The sequence below is a fragment of the Culex pipiens genome, chromosome 2 (genome assembly GCF_016801865.2).
Source record: "Culex pipiens pallens isolate TS chromosome 2, TS_CPP_V2, whole genome shotgun sequence".
In the NCBI taxonomy this organism is placed as follows: domain Eukaryota; kingdom Metazoa; phylum Arthropoda; class Insecta; order Diptera; family Culicidae; genus Culex; species Culex pipiens.
In genome coordinates, this window is record NC_068938.1 from 93,622,875 (window position 1) to 93,643,092 (window position 20,218).

At 39.0% G+C, this 20,218-nt stretch overlaps 2 protein-coding genes across 3 annotated transcripts in view; both read left to right on the plus strand.

Moving 5' to 3' along the window:
- The window catches only part of LOC120431017 (clavesin-2-like), a 292,456-nt gene extending 289,575 nt beyond the window's left edge, over positions 1 to 2,881 (plus strand). The window contains exon 5 of the mRNA XM_052709002.1: positions 2,119 to 2,881. The gene's annotated coding sequence lies outside the window, so the exon portion shown is untranslated. The remainder of the gene's footprint in view (positions 1 to 2,118) is intronic.
- Positions 1 to 20,218, plus strand: part of LOC120431313 (protein Star) — a 236,535-nt gene that overhangs the window by 192,776 nt on the left and 23,541 nt on the right. The window lies entirely within an intron of this gene.

The following is a 20,218-nucleotide window of genomic DNA, read 5'->3' on the forward strand; positions in this document are numbered from 1 at the left end:
AAAATTTCACGAATGTTTCATATTTTAACATTGAAAATCGGATCATTAGTTGCTGAGATATCGACATTAGAAATGATGGGTTGTTTGGGTGAGAAAACATCAATTTTCTTATTTTTAAACCTTTGCATGGCAATATCTCAGCAACTAAGGGTCGTATCAACAAAGTCAAAAAAAGCAAAATATAGAGAATTTTCTCAGCTTTTCAAAAATATTTTTTTCAAATGTGGGCAAACATGGGCACTATTTTCAAAAATCAATAAAAAATCAATAAATGCGACTATTTTGAAAAAAAGTTACATAAAAATGGCTATAACTTAAAAACGGTGCACTTTTTCAAAATTTCACTAAAGTACTTTTTGATTGCAAATTCAATTTTACATCAAAAAAAGAAATTGAAAAAGTTTTGCGACAAATATTTCGATTTTTTGAAAAAAATTGAATTGATTCAAAAAATTATAACTCGGTCAAAGATTTTTTGCCCATTCTGGAAATTTCTGAAAAGTTGGCATTTGATGTCCTCTAAAACATATAAAAAAATTAAAAATAGTGTTTTTTTGCAAATCAAGTTTAAGTGACTAAAAGTTAAATAAAAAATCACCAAAATTGTTTTTACCGTTAGTGTAGTCCATATCCATACCTACAACTTTGCGGAAGACACCACATCGATCAAAAAATTCCTTCAAAAGATACAGATTTTTGAATTTTCATACATCATTTTTGTATGGCCAGCTGCCAAATTTGTATGGAAATGATATGGACAAACTAATGATGCAAAATGGCTTCTTTGGGCATACCGAAGGCACCAAAAAGTTTCAGTCTGATCAAAAAATAAAAAAAATAAAATTAAAGAAAAAAGACCGATTCCGTAGAGAACTGCTCAGGTATGAAATGATTTGAATTGCTTATGCTTTTTCTCTGTTTTAGAGTTTTTGGAATGAAATACTAATTCTTTTACAAAATGCCGGATTTTTTTTCAAAAGATCTCAAATTTTTATAATTTTCAATGTGGGTATCAAACGATTCTAAAATTTGCCTGCATTTTCACTGTTTTAAAGTTTTTTGAATGTAACAACATTATCGCAAAATACCGTTACTCAAATGTTCATAACTTGCAATACGGTTTCAAACGAAGTGAAATTTCGTAAGCATTTTACCTGTTTTAGAGTTTTTGGAATGAAATACAAAAAAAATATACACAAAATACTGTATTTATTGGAAAAACTGGAGATTTCTTATAATCATCTTTGTTTTTTTTTTTAATACGGAATATTGTGCATTTTGAGGAACTTTGAGTTTTAGCAAAAACAATTTCTAATGAAAGTGAAACAGCATACAAAATTTCGTTACTTCCGATACCCAAATTGCCAATAATTATTTTTTTTAGGTTTTTTTAAATACGATATTCTGTGAAAATTTTAATATTTAACAAAAAACTCTTATAAAAATTAGAAGCATGCCAAATTTTGTTTCGTTTGATATCCATACTGCAAATTATAAAAATTTGAGTATTTTCGAAAATATGCAATTTTTTGTTAAAATTTTAGTATTTTACAAAAACTCTAATTAAAGTCAAAAAGCATAACAAATTCTACTTTTAATACCTTACTGGAAATGATATAAATTTGATTATTTTCGAAAAAATACGGTATTTTGTGAAAGTTGAAGTACTTTACAAAAAAATCGCTTTTAGGAAAATGTTAGTCTTTTCGAATTTCAATAGAAATTGAAGTCATATCAACTCAAAACAATCTAGAATGCCTTTTTCTACATTGATAATTATATTAAGCTTGTTTGGGTTGGCTTTAAAATATTTTGAACTTTTATGAAATTACAATGTTCAGCACCGCAAAAAAGTCTTTTTCTCACAAAAATGAAATTTTCGTCAATACTTAGAATAATGCATTTTAAAACACTTTTTCATTCACATTTTGAAACCGTGGCCAATATCAATATTTTACCTACGTAAAACTTATGACCGAGCTACAGATCTTCACCATCTTGAGTTTAAGGGTTTTAAGTCAAAAACCCCAATCAAAACTCAATCTTAAAATATCTTTATATCCGCCAATGCGTATGTATCACTAAATCCCTTTTTTCCTCCCTCTTCCTTTTTTCCAGATTGCAGTTTCGAATCAACCGATAATTATCATCCCGTCGCCGTCGTCTCGAGCTTAAAATGTCACGCGTTTCCGCCCACGGTAGCAGCGCCTGACGATCGTTGATAAATTAAGCCGACAGGGGACGCCACAACTACAAAGTTTAAAATTATTATAGCGGAGCAGAATAAACTCTCGAGTGAAACTGATTGAGCTTAGCAACTACTCTTGAACTGAAACACTACTTTACGATAATATACTATTCTGATGGTTAGGCTTAGGGCGCGTAACGAAAACAGTTTAGACGACAACAACAAAAACAATACAAAGAGCTTTACTAACGATTATACACAACTATTTAGTGTAAATAGTAAGGTTTCGTTGAAAGTGTTTCTGCAGAACGCTTTCTCTCTTTAGAAGTACTTTACAACACAAAACACACACACGCGTATTTGGAAAAAAAATCGAGCTTTTACGGCTACTCAGAGAAGAAAAACGGTTTGCACCTAGACGTTAGTCTGTATTTATACTTTTAGGCTAGATTTGAGGTTACTCTGTAGAGACGTTCGTTCGTTCGATTGTGCTGCTACTAATGAGGAGAGAATCCGTCCGAAAAGTGTTTTTTTTTTTCACACCAAGCAAGAGCAAATAACTCCAGTAAGACATTAACTTATTACAACGTACTATTTGCTATAGTTTTGTGGTTTACAAATCAAAACGCTAGTGTTAGGTATTTCATTATTATTGTAAAACTTTGTATGATAATTAAAGGAATTTATTGAAAAGATCATCTCCTTTTTATTTGAAAGAAACATCATCAGAAATTGCATTACTGTCAAAATAGTTTTTTGCTTGACAGTTGTCAAACGACCCGGGTTCACCTGTATAAAGCTTCGCCACATCGAAAGCACGTGCCGCTTTGATAATGCTCCCATTGTTCCGAGGCCGGTGCGTGTGGTGTTCGTAATGACCACACAAACGAACACACTCACCGACGAACCTTAAACTCATACGATCTTTTATTAATCATAACCTCAATTCAAACGAAGCGCAGATTACAAACGGAGGACGCATGCCGCGTGGCACGTGGTGCCGCCGCCATTTTCAATTGAATAGACAATTTCTTGCCCGTTTTCACTTTCGCGTTTGAGGAGGACCTGCGCCGGCCATCATCAGAAGAGCAGTAGCATACATTTTACGTAAGTCGATTAACAGCTTGAATTGCCAGGGCTGGTGGAAATAATCGACTTAAGCCCCCACCCTCCAGCAGCATGACATGCATGGTGCGGCGTTTATACCAGCCGAGCACGTGTTCAGTAGAATGAGAAATTGTTTTGCACTTGTGCAATCTTTAATTTGAACCAATTACCCCCGTTGCAGCAGCAGCAGCAGTGTGACTTAGAGTTCTGTTGATTTCCGCGTTGGTGTTTTTGTGCGGAATATTTCTCGCAATCTGAGACTAAGAAAATTTAAACTATGGTAACAATCTTTAGACCAATAAAATTATCTTTTAAAGAAAAACTTGAACTCAAATTGGAAGATTTATTTCACAAGTCTAAAAGAGTCGCTTTTCAAATTACATTTTAACTTTTTTTCAAGGCTAAATCATCTTTGAAAAAAAAAGTGACGATGAATCTACAGGGCGGGTTAGCTAATTTGAATACATCTGCATTCGAATTAAAGAATCACACATCGCTAATTTGAACAACTGACAGCTAAATTCTTAAGGTTGAGTGCGAGTGAAAAACAAATCCATAGAGAAATTTGAGTGATCAAGGTTCCAAATAGCGAGAGTCGAATCAGCAGATTCGTTAATTCGAATAGAACTGCAATCAAATGAGCGAATCCAAATTCACTGACTGGAACGACTGACAGCTGCAAAAGCACGAAACCACGTGCTCGCAAATCAACGACGACAAAGGGGTCGCAATGTAAACATTTGTTTGACAGCTCAACTTTGACGTTTGAGTGCTTTTCAATTCGAATATGTTCAAATTAGCAAGCATTTGAAGTCAAGGGAATGATGGAACGAGAGGAATCAGAAATTCGGAAACATAAATTTAAGATTGTTCAGGTGTAAACCGAAAACGCGATCGCAAACTAATGTGAACGAATAAGGCTCTTAACAGCTTATTTATTCGTCGGCGTACATTTAATTTTGTAGCCCAACACTAGTTATTTAATTGAAAAAATAAAATTATTTTTCAAATTTTCTTTTCTTCATTTGTGTGCACCTACGTCAAAGACCAAGATTGTTCACTTTTTACTCTTTGGTCTGACAGATTAGGTCTGACAGCTTTATCTGGTCTAGGCGAGGGATAGGACACAGCACCCTCTAGTTTGAAGTAGCGAATTTCGAATTGTCAAATCCGCACGGCGTGGCTAAAGCAAAATGTTATAAACCGAGACACATTGTTGTCACATCTGGCCTTATCCAGATTTTAAAGCAAAGATGGCGTTACGAATGGTGAACGTCCGAAATGTCAAAATCGCGCAGTGGTACACTCAACCCTTGGTGGTTGGTCACTTTTTCGTTTGACACTTTTTTAGTTTGTACCCCGTTGGTTGGTCAAAAACAAACCAAAACGTGACGAACTGTCACTTTTTACACGGCGCTTACGCACACTATCAAAACAAACGTTTGGTAGTGTGTGTGAACTCCGTGTAAAAGGGGTGTCAAACTAAAAAGTGACCCCGTTCGTTTGACAACAGTTGGTGTCAAACCTTCGGGGTTTGAGTGTACCAACATTAGACAAAAGTTTGGCTGTCATGCCATGGCACACCTTTTGTCTAATGTTGGTATCACTGCGTGATTTTGACATTTCGGACGTGTACCATTCGTAACGCCATCTTCGGTTAAAAGTCTGGATAGGTGGATCGATCTTAAAAACATATTTTTTATAACAAATTTGTAGAGAAATCTCTCACCTCTAAAACGCTTTTGATGGTTTGTAAATCCGTTTTGGTTGTCAAAAGATATTCCTTATTAGCCAAACATAGTTGAATGAATAAGCTTTCAATTCATGCAAAACGTTCATAGTTTTGTGAGAAATTGACAGAGTTATGTGCGATAAAAAAAGGGATCAACTCTCTCCACTCTCCCCTGACTAGCGCTTTGAACAAAAATACAAAAAAGCGTTCTTATCGCAAAAAAAATCAAATGAAAAATTTCGCTTTAATTTTGTTTGTTATCAGCTTTCATTTGACAACCATGATTATTAGGGTGGTCCAAACTGAGCTTCCTCGGGGGTAACTCCTGAAATCAAAGATTTGCTCATCACTAGGGCCTCCCTAAGGTGTCGTGATAAGGTCCAGTTTGTGACGATACACTACCTTCCCTTTACTAAGAGCAATCGATTCCAGAAGGGAAAAGATCATCAGTTGTGTTGGTCCGAGCCGGGATTTGAACCCCGATCTACCGCTTACGAGGCGGAAGCGTTACCTCTGGGCTACGTGGCTCGGTTTGTTACCTGTGGAGGGCGCAAAAGTTATCAAATTTTTACCGTTTCTCGGGTGTAGGTGTAGAACCTTAATGAAGGTGAAGGTTTAGTGAGGCTTTCCTGTATTTTTTTGTTATTTGCAGCTCTGTCAAAAGTCAAACTGTTCAAATCAAAATGATATTTAGAAGTAATAATTCAATACAAGTGCTGAAAATTTTTACTTTATAGTACCCATTTGAGTTCTGAAAAGTAGAACATTTCAGACTTGTAAAAGGTATTACACTCAACCCCCGTGGTTCGTCATTTTTTCGTTTGACACTTTTCTAGTTTGGTTGGTTAAAGTCAAACTAAAAAGTGACGAACTGTCAATTTTTACACGGCGCTCACGCACACTATCAAAATTAACGTTTGGTAGTGTGTGTTAACCCCGTGTAAATGGGTGTCAAACTGAAAAGTGTCCCCGATCATTTGACAACAGGTGGTGTTAAACCATCGGGGTTTGAGTGTACTTTGCGATTCTTTTATTTTTGGTAAAGTCATTCGAGAATGAAAGCAAAACTAAGTTTTTTCACAATGGAGTTGCAAATATGTTTCAATCATGATTCTTTTTTGCGAAGACTTTAGATAATCTTATCTGAACTGTACCAGCATAAGTAATTTATAAAGAAAACTGTATTTTATAGTCATGACAATACATTCCTCACAACAACGTTAGTCTTCAATTTCAAAGGAAACGTTACTCAAATCAATCTCGTAAACCCACTCTTCCATTCAAAACAATGTCTTTTTTATTGGTCTTTGATTGAATCGACAGCTGTGCGTTTTGAACCAACTCAACTCAACATCTAGAGGGTTCGTCGCTCCAAAGAAGGCTCGTCACTTCCGGCCGTCTAAGTCACCGCGGAAACAGACTGTCTTCGAAACTGTCGTTTTATTTATTTATAGTTTATACGCAGACGCGTGGGAGTTCACTTACCTTCCGTTACGGATTCGGTTCAGCGGTGGCTTGTCGATTGGTTGTGTCTGCTTCGATGTCCGCCAGGCCTAAAACGACGAGAGTTTGTCGGTTCGTCGCTGTTTACAATTTATAATTCGATGATTTCTTCAATTTCCGCTGTGCGCTAGCTCGACTTTTCTTCTTCTTTTTCGAACTTTTAATCCAACCAACCGAGCGCGCGTATACTAAAGAGTCATCGTAGAAACACTACAGTTGTACGAAAGTGGGTAAATGAATGCAGAAAATAAAACACGATTTGGCCAAACTTGGCGCTCTGGTGGCGCAGTGATGAGTCACCTCATCCGTTGGTGTTCAAAGTTTGAAACGTGCTTCCGAGGGCCCCGCGGATGGTGTCATCTCTGCTTGCAGGACTGATTCAAGCTGCGATACGTTGTGCCAACTCACGCGAAAGTGCACAAATTTGTTTTTTGATAAAATTTGGCGAACGTACTATTAGCGAAACGGATGATCATGTGGGTGAGAGTTTGTAGGGTTGTGATAACAAGGTTGTATAAAACCGTTGTTATAATATTGCTAAAAATATCAAATTTGTCAAGAACTACATTTTTAAAGATGCCACTTTTGTCTGTGTGCTTTCATTAACCGGCGCCCGGCAGTGAAATTGTGAGAAATGTAATTCGCACCAGACTTTGCGTAAAAATTTGTATAACTCGAAAACGGTACAATTTATTTAAAAAAAGCGGTACAATTTATTTATTTTTACGTATCATGGGAACCAAACATCAACTGAAAATGTTCACTTTTTTATATTAAGGTGATCACAGTAAAGATTGTTAAAGTCTAGTTTTGGTAATAAAGTAAATATAATTAATATTTTTTTCGTGAACATAACCTACAACTTTTGCCGAAGACACCAAATCAATCTACGAATCTCGTCTCAAATAGTAGTTTATGCAACAAGTTGCAAAAAGGGGATTTTTTCAGCACGAGTCGTACATTTATCCAACGAGGTTCACCGAGTTGGATAAATACGAAGAGTGCTGAAAAAATCAAGTTTTGCAACGAGTTCCATACAACATTTTTTGCAATTCCAACAAACACACACTGAGTGAAATTTTATGTCAAATTTTCATGTATTTTGTCAATAAATCGTTTAAATCAAAAAAACGTTGAAAAGTGTTACTTTTCGAAACAAGTGCTGAAAAGTTCAACTTTTCAGCACCCATTTGAGTGCTGAAAAGAAGAACTTTTCAGCATTTATTTTGAAAAGTGTTGCTATTCGATTCTGTTATTTTTGGCACAGAAAAGTTGGCTATTTCGTCGTTCAAGAATGACAGGAAAAGTAAGTAGTTTCACGACGGAATTGCAAAAAATATATTTCGATTGTTTTCATAGAACTTAAGCACATAGTTCCTCTCATGAAAACAATAATCATGTATAACATTGTTAACTGATACACATAATGATTTGTTTATGTTCCTTGTTTATGAACCATGTGACTCCACCAGACAACCCAAACCGGCTCTGTGGCTTAATGGTTACGGCTTCTGCCTCACAAGCAGAAGGTTCAGGGATCAAATCCCAGTCGGTACCTTTGAAATTTGGAATCAGGAATTTGAACTTTGAATATGAACAAAAACTAAATCGAATCAGGTGGGATTCGAACTCACACCTCTGGATTGGTGGTCTGGGACGCTAAGCAGTCGGCCATCAGAAGGTTTACACTCTAGCAGTGAAATTATCCGTAGTGTTGAAACATGTTATCTTCTCATATTATATACGCGCTGATCCCTGATTTGCCTGACGGGATTGGAAGTCTAAATATAGATCGAGTTTTTTTCAGATGCTTGCTTCTATGTTTAGGCGGGGCCGAACAATAGGGGGATGGCGTCGCTATTTTTAGACCACGTTTTCCACTTTTTCTCATCGAAACCGACTACTTTATCGACCTAATTTTGCTGGGCGAGATAGGACGCCGTCTATTTTTAGACGGTGACTCAGCACTTTTACACTCTTGCGCTTAAAAAAACCAGGTGGCAGCACGATGTAACGCCACGTCCCTATGCCCAGCGACCTCGGAATTGGACCGCAAGGAGCTCTGTCATTCTGAAACGGGTCGTTGGAAGCAGCGCGAGGGCTATCACCACCTAATACCCGGGACTGAGATAAGTTGTATCAGCATTCGGCATATACAAAGTCTGATACAAACTATGCTTTCCCATAATATCGCTACCGGTTAGCGGGTATTGGATTGGACCACACACACACACACACACATGTGACTCCACCAGACATCCCTCACCTCTCCTACCCCCGGAGACTTCAACGTGATCGAAGCGATGAACTTGATCCAAGTCATTATTCAATTGTTGGCCCCAAATTTAGTGATTTTCAAGCGCATCAATTGCCACCGCCGCCCAAAATATGTAGGTGAAGTCAAATGGTCACTTTTGAAGAAAGACGCACCGGTGCGCACCGCAGGAGAAGAAAGAAATGTGTAATACATTATTTACCTTGTTGAGTGGTTGAGTCAGCAAAATTGAAAAACAGCTAAAAAAACAACAACAACCCGCGAAAGCACTCCGACGTGACCGACTGACTGACTGCCTGATGGATGGATGGATGGCGCCGCCAACGACATGATGGACATGATGGCATAGACCCCGGTGAACCGAACCCGCCGTCGGGTGGCCAACCGATGCGTAACATTCTGCTGCTCTCTCGTGGCGGCTCGCAAAATCATCGTACGCAAACGGTTGTTTTTATTATTACATGTACTGGAACTGGAGCCGATCCATGGCATTTGTCAGAAAAGATTTTACATTTTACAAACCATCCGTTTTAACGACCCCCAAGTCTTTTGTGGTCTCTATCGCAAGTTTCTTAGAGCGTCCAATTTCCCGTCCTGGGAGATTTGTAAATTTCCCAGGAATTCTCGAAATACAAGCGGAAGTATACATTTTCCTACCTTTTTAGCACCAATGTTTTGAAACCGCCGGGAACCGTGGTGTAGGGGTATGCGTGGTTGCCTCCCACCCAGTCGGCTTGGGTTCGATCCCAGTCGGTCCCGTGGCATTTTTCGAGACGAGATTTGTTGTCTGACCACGTCTTCCGTCGGACGGGGAAGTAAATGTTGGCCCCGGTCTAACCTAGTGTAGGAGTCGTCTCTCTGGGTCCTACCTCGGTGGAGTCGCTTGTAGGCAGTTGGACTAACAATCCAAAGGTCGTCAGTTCGAATCCCGGGGTGGATGGAAGCTAAGGTGTAAAAAGAGGTTTGCAATTGCCTCAACAATCAAGTCTTTAGACACCTAAGGGCTTTTGTTAATTTGATTTGGTTAACCGCGGTGGATCTTCTTGAAATAATTCGAACTGTCAAAAATCCACCAAAGCATCTACCGGTGGATACTTTTCTACCACAGATTTTTGTGCGATCAATGTGGTAGATGCTTTGGTGGATTTTTGACAGTTCGAATTATTTCAAGAAAATCCACCGCGGTTAACCAAATCAAATTAACAAAGGCCCTCTAGTTTCGAGTAGGAATCTCGCAATCGAGAACGCCAAGGCAATGCTAAAGAGCGAATAATTTGATTATTTTTTTTTGTTTTGAAATTATACAGAAAATAATGATTATAGAACCTTATTGGTTTTTATTCATTTCAATCTACTGTTCATATTGAACTGAACAGCTTAGGGCTTTTGTTAATTTGATTTGGTTAACCGCGGTGGATTTTCTTGAAATAATTCGAACTGTCAAAAATCCACCATAGCATCTACCGGTGGATACTTTTTACCACAGATTTTTGTGCGATCAATGTGGTAGATGCTTTGGTGGATTTTTGACAGTTCGAATTATTTCAAGAAAATCCACCGCAGTTAACCAAATCAAATTAACAAAAGCCCTCTTGTCTGTGAATTTCATGAAATGTCAAGGTTTAATTCAGATAATATTTATTTTTGAAGCAAACACAACTAGGAATATTGTTTACTTACATGTTGGGCAACAAAAATAACGCTATTATGGAATGAAAATAAACTTTTTTTTATTTTCGACAACCTTTTTTAACGAAATTTTTCGTAATTTCATTTGAAAATAAGATATTCACCTCTTCCGACCAAGATCAAATTTGAGATTTGTTAAACCTTTTTTTGTTTACCTTGACCAAATTGGACAACAATTGAATTGATATAATTACATTTTTCAAAAAGTTTTGTTCGAGAAGAGTTCGAGAAATTACTGTTTGAATTATAAATTTATGTAAATTTGGTCTGGGGTGTCCACAACTGACGTATTTTTCAAAACGTCCATATTATTGCCCAAACTTTCTCAAAGAGCTGGGCACGCTATAGTGATAGCATTACCCTTTAAATGTGAGGAAGACGCCAACCAGCTTAGGGTGGATTAAGAAACGTTTTTTCATGTTTTTAAGTCACTTTTTCAATTTTTTAATAGTTTTTTCACATTTCTGCAATAGAATGGCAACATTATCATTTAAATTGTTAAAAAATGTGTGAGGCATAGTCCTTCCAATGCTTTTTACTCAGAATTCTGAAAAAAACGTATTTTTCATCGAAAAAACACTAGAAAAGTTTTAAAAATTCTCCCCTTTTCCGTTACTCGACTGTAACATTTTTTGGAACATGTCATTTTAAGGGAAATTGAATGTACTTTTCGAATCTACATTGACCCAGAAGGGTCATTTTGTCATTTAGAACAAAAAATTTCTTTTTAAAATTTCGTATTTTTTCTAACTTTGCAGGGTTATTTTTAAGAGTGTAACAATGTTCTACAAAATTGTAGAGCAGACAATTACAAAAAATAATAATGTATAGACATAAGGGGTTAGCTTATAAACATCACGAGTTATCGCGATTTTACGAAAAAAAGTTTTGAAAATGTAGGTCGTCGTTGATCACGGGCGTTCATCGTCACCCGCGACAGACACGGACGACGAAACAAAGAGAAACGCATTTTTTTTGTAATTGTCTGCTCTATAACTTTGTCGAACATTGTTACACTCTAAACAGTGGTTCTCAACCTTATTCGATTCATTCCCCCCTTGCTAGTTTTCAAGAATTTCATTCATTTCAAATCATTTCTTTGAACAAATTTTTATTACCTGCTGTATAGAATGGAAAATAACTTTTTGTTGTTTGAAAGAAAAAAACTTTAAAAAATGTCCTTTGAAAACTAAATGATATATCAAAACTCAAAAATTAATGCTTAAAAGTTGCAAAAATTTCACAAATTATAAATAATGTCCTATTCAAGATATCAAATGAATTCAAAACATCACTTTTTTTTTGGTGGTTAACAACTCATAATTAAAAATATCAAAAACTCAAGGAAATTATAAATAGGAAATATTGTCAAGAACTTCCCATTTTTAAAGAATGTGAAAACTCACATGAATTGAGTACGCCTCATATTCGAAAACTTGAACAAGCATATTTGAGAGCTGCTCATGTTTCAACCAATAAGAAAATCAAAGAAAATGACTTCAGAAATCCCGTTTCAACTGTTCGAGAAAATATCAAAAAACACCACAAATTATAAAACAAATATCATCTTCGGAATACACTGACTAATGTTCGAAGAAAAGCCAAAAATTAACTCGAAAACTACTGTTTGTGCCTAAAATATAAAAAAATGGTTTCGATTTCCAATTTTGCCCAATTCGTCTTTATTTTTTTCAATATTGTTTTTTTTGCCAGCTATATTTATAAACACATTCAAAGATGAAACCTGAGATATCAAAGAAGTTCCACAGCTTGAAATTTTATTGTGATAAGTCATTCAAAGAATCTGGTATGGGTTAATATTGAAGTTTTTTCATGAAAACTTTTTAAATCATTTGATCATATCGACGTCGTCGTGCTATCTTGTCGCACCCGCCATTTTGACGTTCCGAGAAAAACGCGTTTTAATGTTTGACCTTGAATATACAAAAACGAGAGCACGCAATGTAAACAATAACAAACACGTTTTGTTTGGCTGACCATTCTGTGCATTGTCCCAAAGTTTGGTTGAAGTTGGTTTCTGGAGTCCCGAGTTATAATTACAAATGTTTACGGTAGTCTAGCTTGCACGTGCGACAAACGCATCCTGACTTTCCTGGCCTGAAATCCCTTTGGCCTTTTGTCGCACTTACATCAATTTTCATGGAGTGACAAGATAGCACGACAAGATTGAAACTACTTTCATATGTAAAGTGACAAAAATGCACGGAGTTTTTTCGGTTTTTGTTGAATATCTCAGGATTGAAATCGAATTTTGGGGATCTGTGAAGGTCAAAAGGTGAGGCATTGTGAGCTGCACAAAATGGCGTTCTTAACTCAATTTGGCCCAAAATGCACGTACGACAAGTTAGCACGATGGCGACGATATGATTCTTATGGCATCCTCATTCCCCCATAAGAAGTAGTCAAGGCTAAAAACCCAAAAATAGCATGTCTAACGGCAAATCGTGTAACAGGCCAGGTTTTGATGGATCTAGGCTAAATCGACCCTGCTGAGTCCGAATATCGCGGTCACGAAGCCCGATTCCTTAAGGGAAGCGAGATATTCAAGATGGCGGCTATATAGAGAAGTCAACAATATCACAGTATGAAGGTTGTCGACGTGTCGATTTTAACTAATTTCGGGTCGCTGAACCCGAATATGACCATGAAAATCGGTCACGGCGATCCAGGAGCGTGTAATCCAAGATGGCGTCCAATATGGCGAATAGTGAATCTTCAAGTATTTTTAAACACCATGTAACAGGCTTGTGACCAATCAAATTTAACTAATTTGGGGTCGCTGAACTCGAATATGTCCATGAAAATCGGTCACGGCGACCCAGGAGCGTGTAATCCAAGATGGCGTCCAATATGGCGAAGAGAGAATCTTCAAGTATTTTTAAACAAGATGTAACAGGCTTGTGACCGATCAAATTTAACTAATTTGGGGTCGCTGAACCCGAATATGACCATGAAAATCAGTCACGGCGACCCAGTAGCGTGTAATCCAAGATGGCGTCCAATATGGCGAATAGTGAATCTTCAAGTATTTTAAACAACATGTAACAGGCTTGTGACCGATCAAATTTAACTAATTTGGGGTCGCTTAACCCGAATATGACCATGAAAATCGGTCACGGTGACCCAGTAGCGTGTTATCCAAGATGGCGTCCAATATGGCGAATAATGAATCTTCAAGTATTTTTAAACAAGATGTAACAGGCTTGTGACCGATCAAATTTAACTAATTTGGGGTCGCTGAACCCGAATATGACCATGAAAATCGGTCACTGCGACCCAGTAGCGTGTAATCCAAGATGGCGTCCAATATGGCGAAGAGAGAATCTTCAAGTATTTTTAAACAACATGTAACAGGCTTGTGACCGATCAAATTTAACTAATTTGGGGTCGCTGAACCCGAATATGACCATGAAAATCAGTCACGGCGACCCAGTAGCGTGTAATCCAAGATGGCGTCCAATATGGCGAATAGTGAATCTTCAAGTATTTTAAACAACATGTAACAGGCTTGTGACCGATCAAATTTAACTAATTTGGGGTCGCTTAACCCGAATATGACCATGAAAATCGGTCACGGCGACCCAGTAGCGTGTAATCCAAGATGGCGTCCAATATGGCGAAGAGAGAGTCTTCAAGTATATTTAAACCCGAAACTATTGGCACTACGCCCCCCGGGGCATGGCCTTCCTCTAACGTGGGATTTCTGCTCCAGCGCCTCTGACGAGACAGGAGAAACCGGGACCGACGTTTTACTTCACCATCCGATAGAAGCTCAGTGGATAAGGCGGGAATCGAACCCGCGTCTCATAGCATCATCGGGATCGGCAGCCGAAGCCGCTACCCCTGCGCCACGAGACCCACCTTGTGACCGATCAAATTTAACTAATTTGGGGTCGCTGAACCCGAATATGACCATGAAAATCGGTCACGGTGACCCAGTAGCGTGTTATCCAAGATGGCGTCCAATATGGCGAATAATGAATCTTCAAGTATTTTTAAACAAGATGTAACAGGCTTGTGACCGATCAAATTTAACTAATTTGGGGTCGCTGAACCCGAATATGACCATGAAAATCGGTCACTGCGACCCAGTAGCGTGTAATCCAAGATGGCGTCCAATATGGCGAAGAGAGAATCTTCAAGTATTTTTAAACAACATGTAACAGGCTTGTGACCGATCAAATTTAACTAATTTGGGGTCGCTGAACCCGAATATGACCATGAAAATCGGTCACGGTGACCCAGTAGCGTGTTATCCAAGATGGCGTCCAATATGGCGAATAATGAATCTTCAAGTATTTTTAAACAAGATGTAACAGGCTTGTGACCGATCAAATTTAACTAATTTGGGGTCGCTGAACCCGAATATGACCATGAAAATCGGTCACTGCGACCCAGTAGCGTGTAATCCAAGATGGCGTCCAATATGGCGAAGAGAGAATCTTCAAGTATTTTTAAACAAGATGTAACAGGCTTGTGACCGATCAAATTTAACTAATTTGGGGTCGCTGAACCCGAATATGACCATGAAAATCGGTCACGGCGATCCAGTAGCGTGTTATCCAAGATGGCGTCCAATATGGCGAAGAGAGAATCTTCAAGTATTTTTAAACAAGATGTAACAGGCTTGTGACCGATCAAATTTATCTAATTTGGGGTCGCTGAACCCGAATATGACCATGAAAATCGGTCACGGTGACCCAGTAGCGTGTTATCCAAGATGGCGTCCAATATGGCGAAGAGAGAGTCTTCAAGTATATTTAAACAAGATGTAACAGGCTTGTGACCGATCAAATTTAACTAATTTGGGGTCGCTGAACCCGAATATGACCATGAAAATCGGTCACGTAGACCTAGGAGCGTGTAATTCAAGATGGCGTCCAATATGGCGGGAGAGAATCTTCAAGTATATTTAAACAAGATGTAACAGGCTTGTGACCGATCAAATTTAACTAATTTGGGGTAGCTGAACTCGAATATGACCATGAAAATCGGTCACGGCGATCCAGCAGCGTGTAATCCAAGATGGCGTCCAATATGGCGAAGAGAGAATCTTCAAGTTGTCGACGCCATCTTGAATTACACGCTCCTGGGTCGCCATGACAAGCCTGTTACATGTTGTTTAATAATACTTGAAGATTCTCTCTTCGTCATATTGGACGCCATCTTGGATAACACGCTACTGGGTCGCCGTGACCGATTTTCATGGTCATATTCGGGTTCAGCGACCCCAAATTAGTTAAATTTGATCGGTCACAAGCCTGTTACATCTTGTTTAAAAATACTTGAAGATTCATTATTCGCCATATTGGACGCCATCTTGGATAACACGCTACTGGGTCACCGTGACCGATTTTCATGGTCATATTCGGGTTCAGCGACCCCAAATTAGTTAAATTTGATCGGTCACAAGCCTGTTACATCTTGTTTAAATATACTTGAAGACTCTCTCTTCGCCATATTGGACGCCATCTTGGATAACACGCTACTGGGTCACCGTGACCGATTTTCATGGTCATATTCGGGTTCAGCGACCCCAAATTAGATAAATTTGATCGGTCACAAGCCTGTTACATCTTGTTTAAAAATACTTGAAGATTCTCTCTTCGCCATATTGGACGCCATCTTGGATTACATGCTACTGGGTCGCAGTGACCGATTTTCATGGTCATATTCGGGTTCAGCGACCCCAAATTAGTTAAATTTGATCGGTCACAAGCCTGTTACATGTTGTTTAAAAATACTTGAAGATTCTCTATTCGCCATATTGGACGCCATCTTGGATTACACGCTACTGGGTCGACGTGACCGATTTTCATGGTCATATTCGGGTTCAGCGACCCCAAATTAGTTAAATTTGATCGGTCACAAGCCTGTTACATCTTGTTTAAAAATACTTGAAGATTCATTATTCGCCATACTGGACGCCATCTTGGATTACACGCTACTGGGTCACCGTGACCGATTTTCATGGTCATATTCGGGTTCAGCGACCCCAAATTAGTTAAATTTGATCGGTCACAAGCCTGTTACATCTTGTTTAAAAATACTTGAAGATTCTCTCTTCGCCATATTGGACGCCATCTTGGATTACACGCTACTGGGTCGCCGTGACCGATTTTCATGGTCGTATTCGGTTTCGGCGACCCCAAATTAGTTAAATTTGATCGGTCACAAGCCTGTTACATGTTGTTTAAAATACTTGAAGATTCACTATTCGCCATATTGGACGCCATCTTGGATTACACGCTCCTGGGTCGCCGTGACCGATTTTCATGGTCATATTCGGGTTCAGCGACCCCAAATTAGTTAAATTTGATCGGTCACAAGCCTGTTACATGTTGTTTAAAAATACTTGAAGATTCTCTCTTCGCCATATTGGACGCCATCTTGGATTACACGCTACTGGGTCGCCGTGACCGATTTTCATGGTCATATTCGAGTTCAGCGACCCGAAATTAGTTAAATTTGATCGGTCACAAGCCTGTTACATCTTGTTTAAAAATACTTGAAGATTCTCTCTTCGCCATATTGGACGCCATCTTGGATTACACGCTACTGGGTCACCGTGACCGATTTTCATGGTCATATTCGGGTTCAGCGACCCCAAATTAGTTAAATTTGATCGGTCACAAGCCTGTTACATCTTGTTTAAATATACTTGAAGACTCTCTCTTCGCCATATTGGACGCCATCTTGGATAACACGCTACTGGGTCACCGTGACCGATTTTCATGGTCATATTCGGGTTCAGCGACCCCAAATTAGTTAAATTTGATCGGTCACAAGCCTGTTACATCTTGTTTAAAAAATACTTGAAGATTCATTATTCGCCATATTGGACGCCATCTTGGATTACACGCTACTGGGTCACCGTGACCGATTTTCATGGTCATATTCGGGTTCAGCGACCCCAAATTAGTTAAATTTGATCGGTCACAAGCCTGTTACATCTTGTTTAAAAATACTTGAAGATTCTCTCTTCGCCATATTGGACGCCATCTTGGATTACACGCTACTGGGTCGCCGTGACCGATTTTCATGGTCGTATTCGGTTTCGGCGACCCCAAATTAGTTAAATTTGATCGGTCACAAGCCTGTTACATGTTGTTTAAAATACTTGAAGATTCACTATTCGCCATATTGGACGCCATCTTGGATTACACGCTCCTGGGTCGCCGTGACCGATTTTCATGGTCATATTCGGGTTCAGCGACCCCAAATTAGTTAAATTTGATCGGTCACAAGCCTGTTACATGTTGTTTAAAAATACTTGAAGATTCTCTCTTCGCCATATTGGACGCCATCTTGGATTACACGCTACTGGGTCGCCGTGACCGATTTTCATGGTCATATTCGAGTTCAGCGACCCGAAATTAGTTAAATTTGATCGGTCACAAGCCTGTTACATCTTGTTTAAAAATACTTGAAGATTCTCTCTTCGCCATATTGGACGCCATCTTGGATTACACGCTACTGGGTCGCCGTGACCGATTTTCATGGTCGTATTCGGTTTCGGCGACCCCAAATTAGTTAAATTTGATCGGTCACAAGCCTGTTACATCTTGTTTAAAAATACTTGAAGATTCTCTCTTCGCCATATTGGACGCCATCTTGGATTACACGCTACTGGGTCGCAGTGACCGATTTTCATGGTCATATTCGGGTTCAGCGACCCCAAATTAGTTAAATTTGATCGGTCACAAGCCTGTTACATGTTGTTTAAAAATACTTGAAGATTCTCTATTCGCCATATTGGACGCCATCTTGGATTACACGCTACTGGGTCGACGTGACCGATTTTCATGGTCATATTCGGGTTCAGCGACCCCAAATTAGTTAAATTTGATCGGTCACAAGCCTGTTACATCTTGTTTAAAAATACTTGAAGATTCATTATTCGCCATATTGGACGCCATCTTGGATTACACGCTACTGGGTCACCGTGACCGATTTTCATGGTCATATTCGGGTTCAGCGACCCCAAATTAGTTAAATTTGATCGGTCACAAGCCTGTTACATCTTGTTTAAATATACTTGAAGACTCTCTCTTCGCCATATTGGACGCCATCTTGGATAACACGCTACTGGGTCACCGTGACCGATTTTCATGGTCATATTCGGGTTCAGCGACCCCAAATTAGATAAATTTGATCGGTCACAAGCCTGTTACATCTTGTTTAAAAATACTTGAAGATTCTCTCTTCGCCATATTGGACGCCATCTTGGATTACACGCTACTGGGTCGCCGTGACCGATTTTCATGGTCGTATTCGGTTTCGGCGACCCCAAATTAGTTAAATTTGATCGGTCACAAGCCTGTTACATGTTGTTTAAAATACTTGAAGATTCACTATTCGCCATATTGGACGCCATCTTGGATTACACGCTACTGGGTCGCCGTGACCGATTTTCATGGTCATATTCGGGTTCAGCGACCCCAAATTAGTTAAATTTGATCGGTCACAAGCCTGTTACATGTTGTTTAAAAATACTTGAAGATTCTCTCTTCGCCATATTGGACGCCATCTTGGATTACACGCTACTGGGTCGCCGTGACCGATTTTCATGGTCATATTCGAGTTCAGCGACCCGAAATTAGTTAAATTTGATCGGTCACAAGCCTGTTACATCTTGTTTAAAAATACTTGAAGATTCTCTCTTCGCCATATTGGACGCCATCTTGGATTACACGCTACTGGGTCGCCGTGACCGATTTTCATGGTCGTATTCGGTTTCGGCGACCCCAAATTAGTTAAATTTGATCGGTCACAAGCCTGTTACATGTTGTTTAAAATACTTGAAGATTCACTATTCGCCATATTGGACGCCATCTTGGATTACACGCTACTGGGTCGCCGTGACCGATTTTCATGGTCATATTCGGGTTCAGCGACCCCAAATTAGTTAAATTTGATCGGTCACAAGCCTGTTACATCTTGTTTAAAAATACTTGAAGATTCTCTCTTCGCCATATTGGACGCCATCTTGGATTACACGCTACTGGGTCGCCGTGACCGATTTTCATGGTCATATACGAGTTCAGCGACCCCAAATTAGTTAAATTTGATCGGTCACAAGCCTGTTACATGTTGTTTAAAATACTTGAAGATTCACTATTCGCCATATTGGACGCCATCTTGGATTACACGCTACTGGGTCGCCGTGACCGATTTTCATGGTCATATTCGGGTTCAGCGACCCCAAATTAGTTAAATTTGATCGGTCACAAGCCTGTTACATCTTGTTTAAAAATACTTGAAGATTCTCTCTTCGCCATATTGGACGCCATCTTGGATTACACGCTACTGGGTCGCCGTAACCGATTTTCATGGTCATATACGAGTTCAGCGACCCCAAATTAGTTAAATTTGATCGGTCACAAGCCTGTTACATCTTGTTTAAAAATACTTGAAGATTCTCTCTTCGCCATATTGGACGCCATCTTGGATTACACGCTACTGGGTCGCCGTGACCGATTTTCATGGTCATATTCGGGTTCAGCGACCCCAAATTAGTTAAATTTGATCGGTCACAAGCCTGTTACATCTTGTTTAAAAATACTTGAAGATTCTCTATTCGCCATATTGGACGCCATCTTGGATTACACGCTACTGGGTCGCCGTGACTGATTTTCATGGTCATATTCGGGTTCAGCGACCCCAAATTAGTTAAATTTGATCGGTCACAAGCCTGTTACAT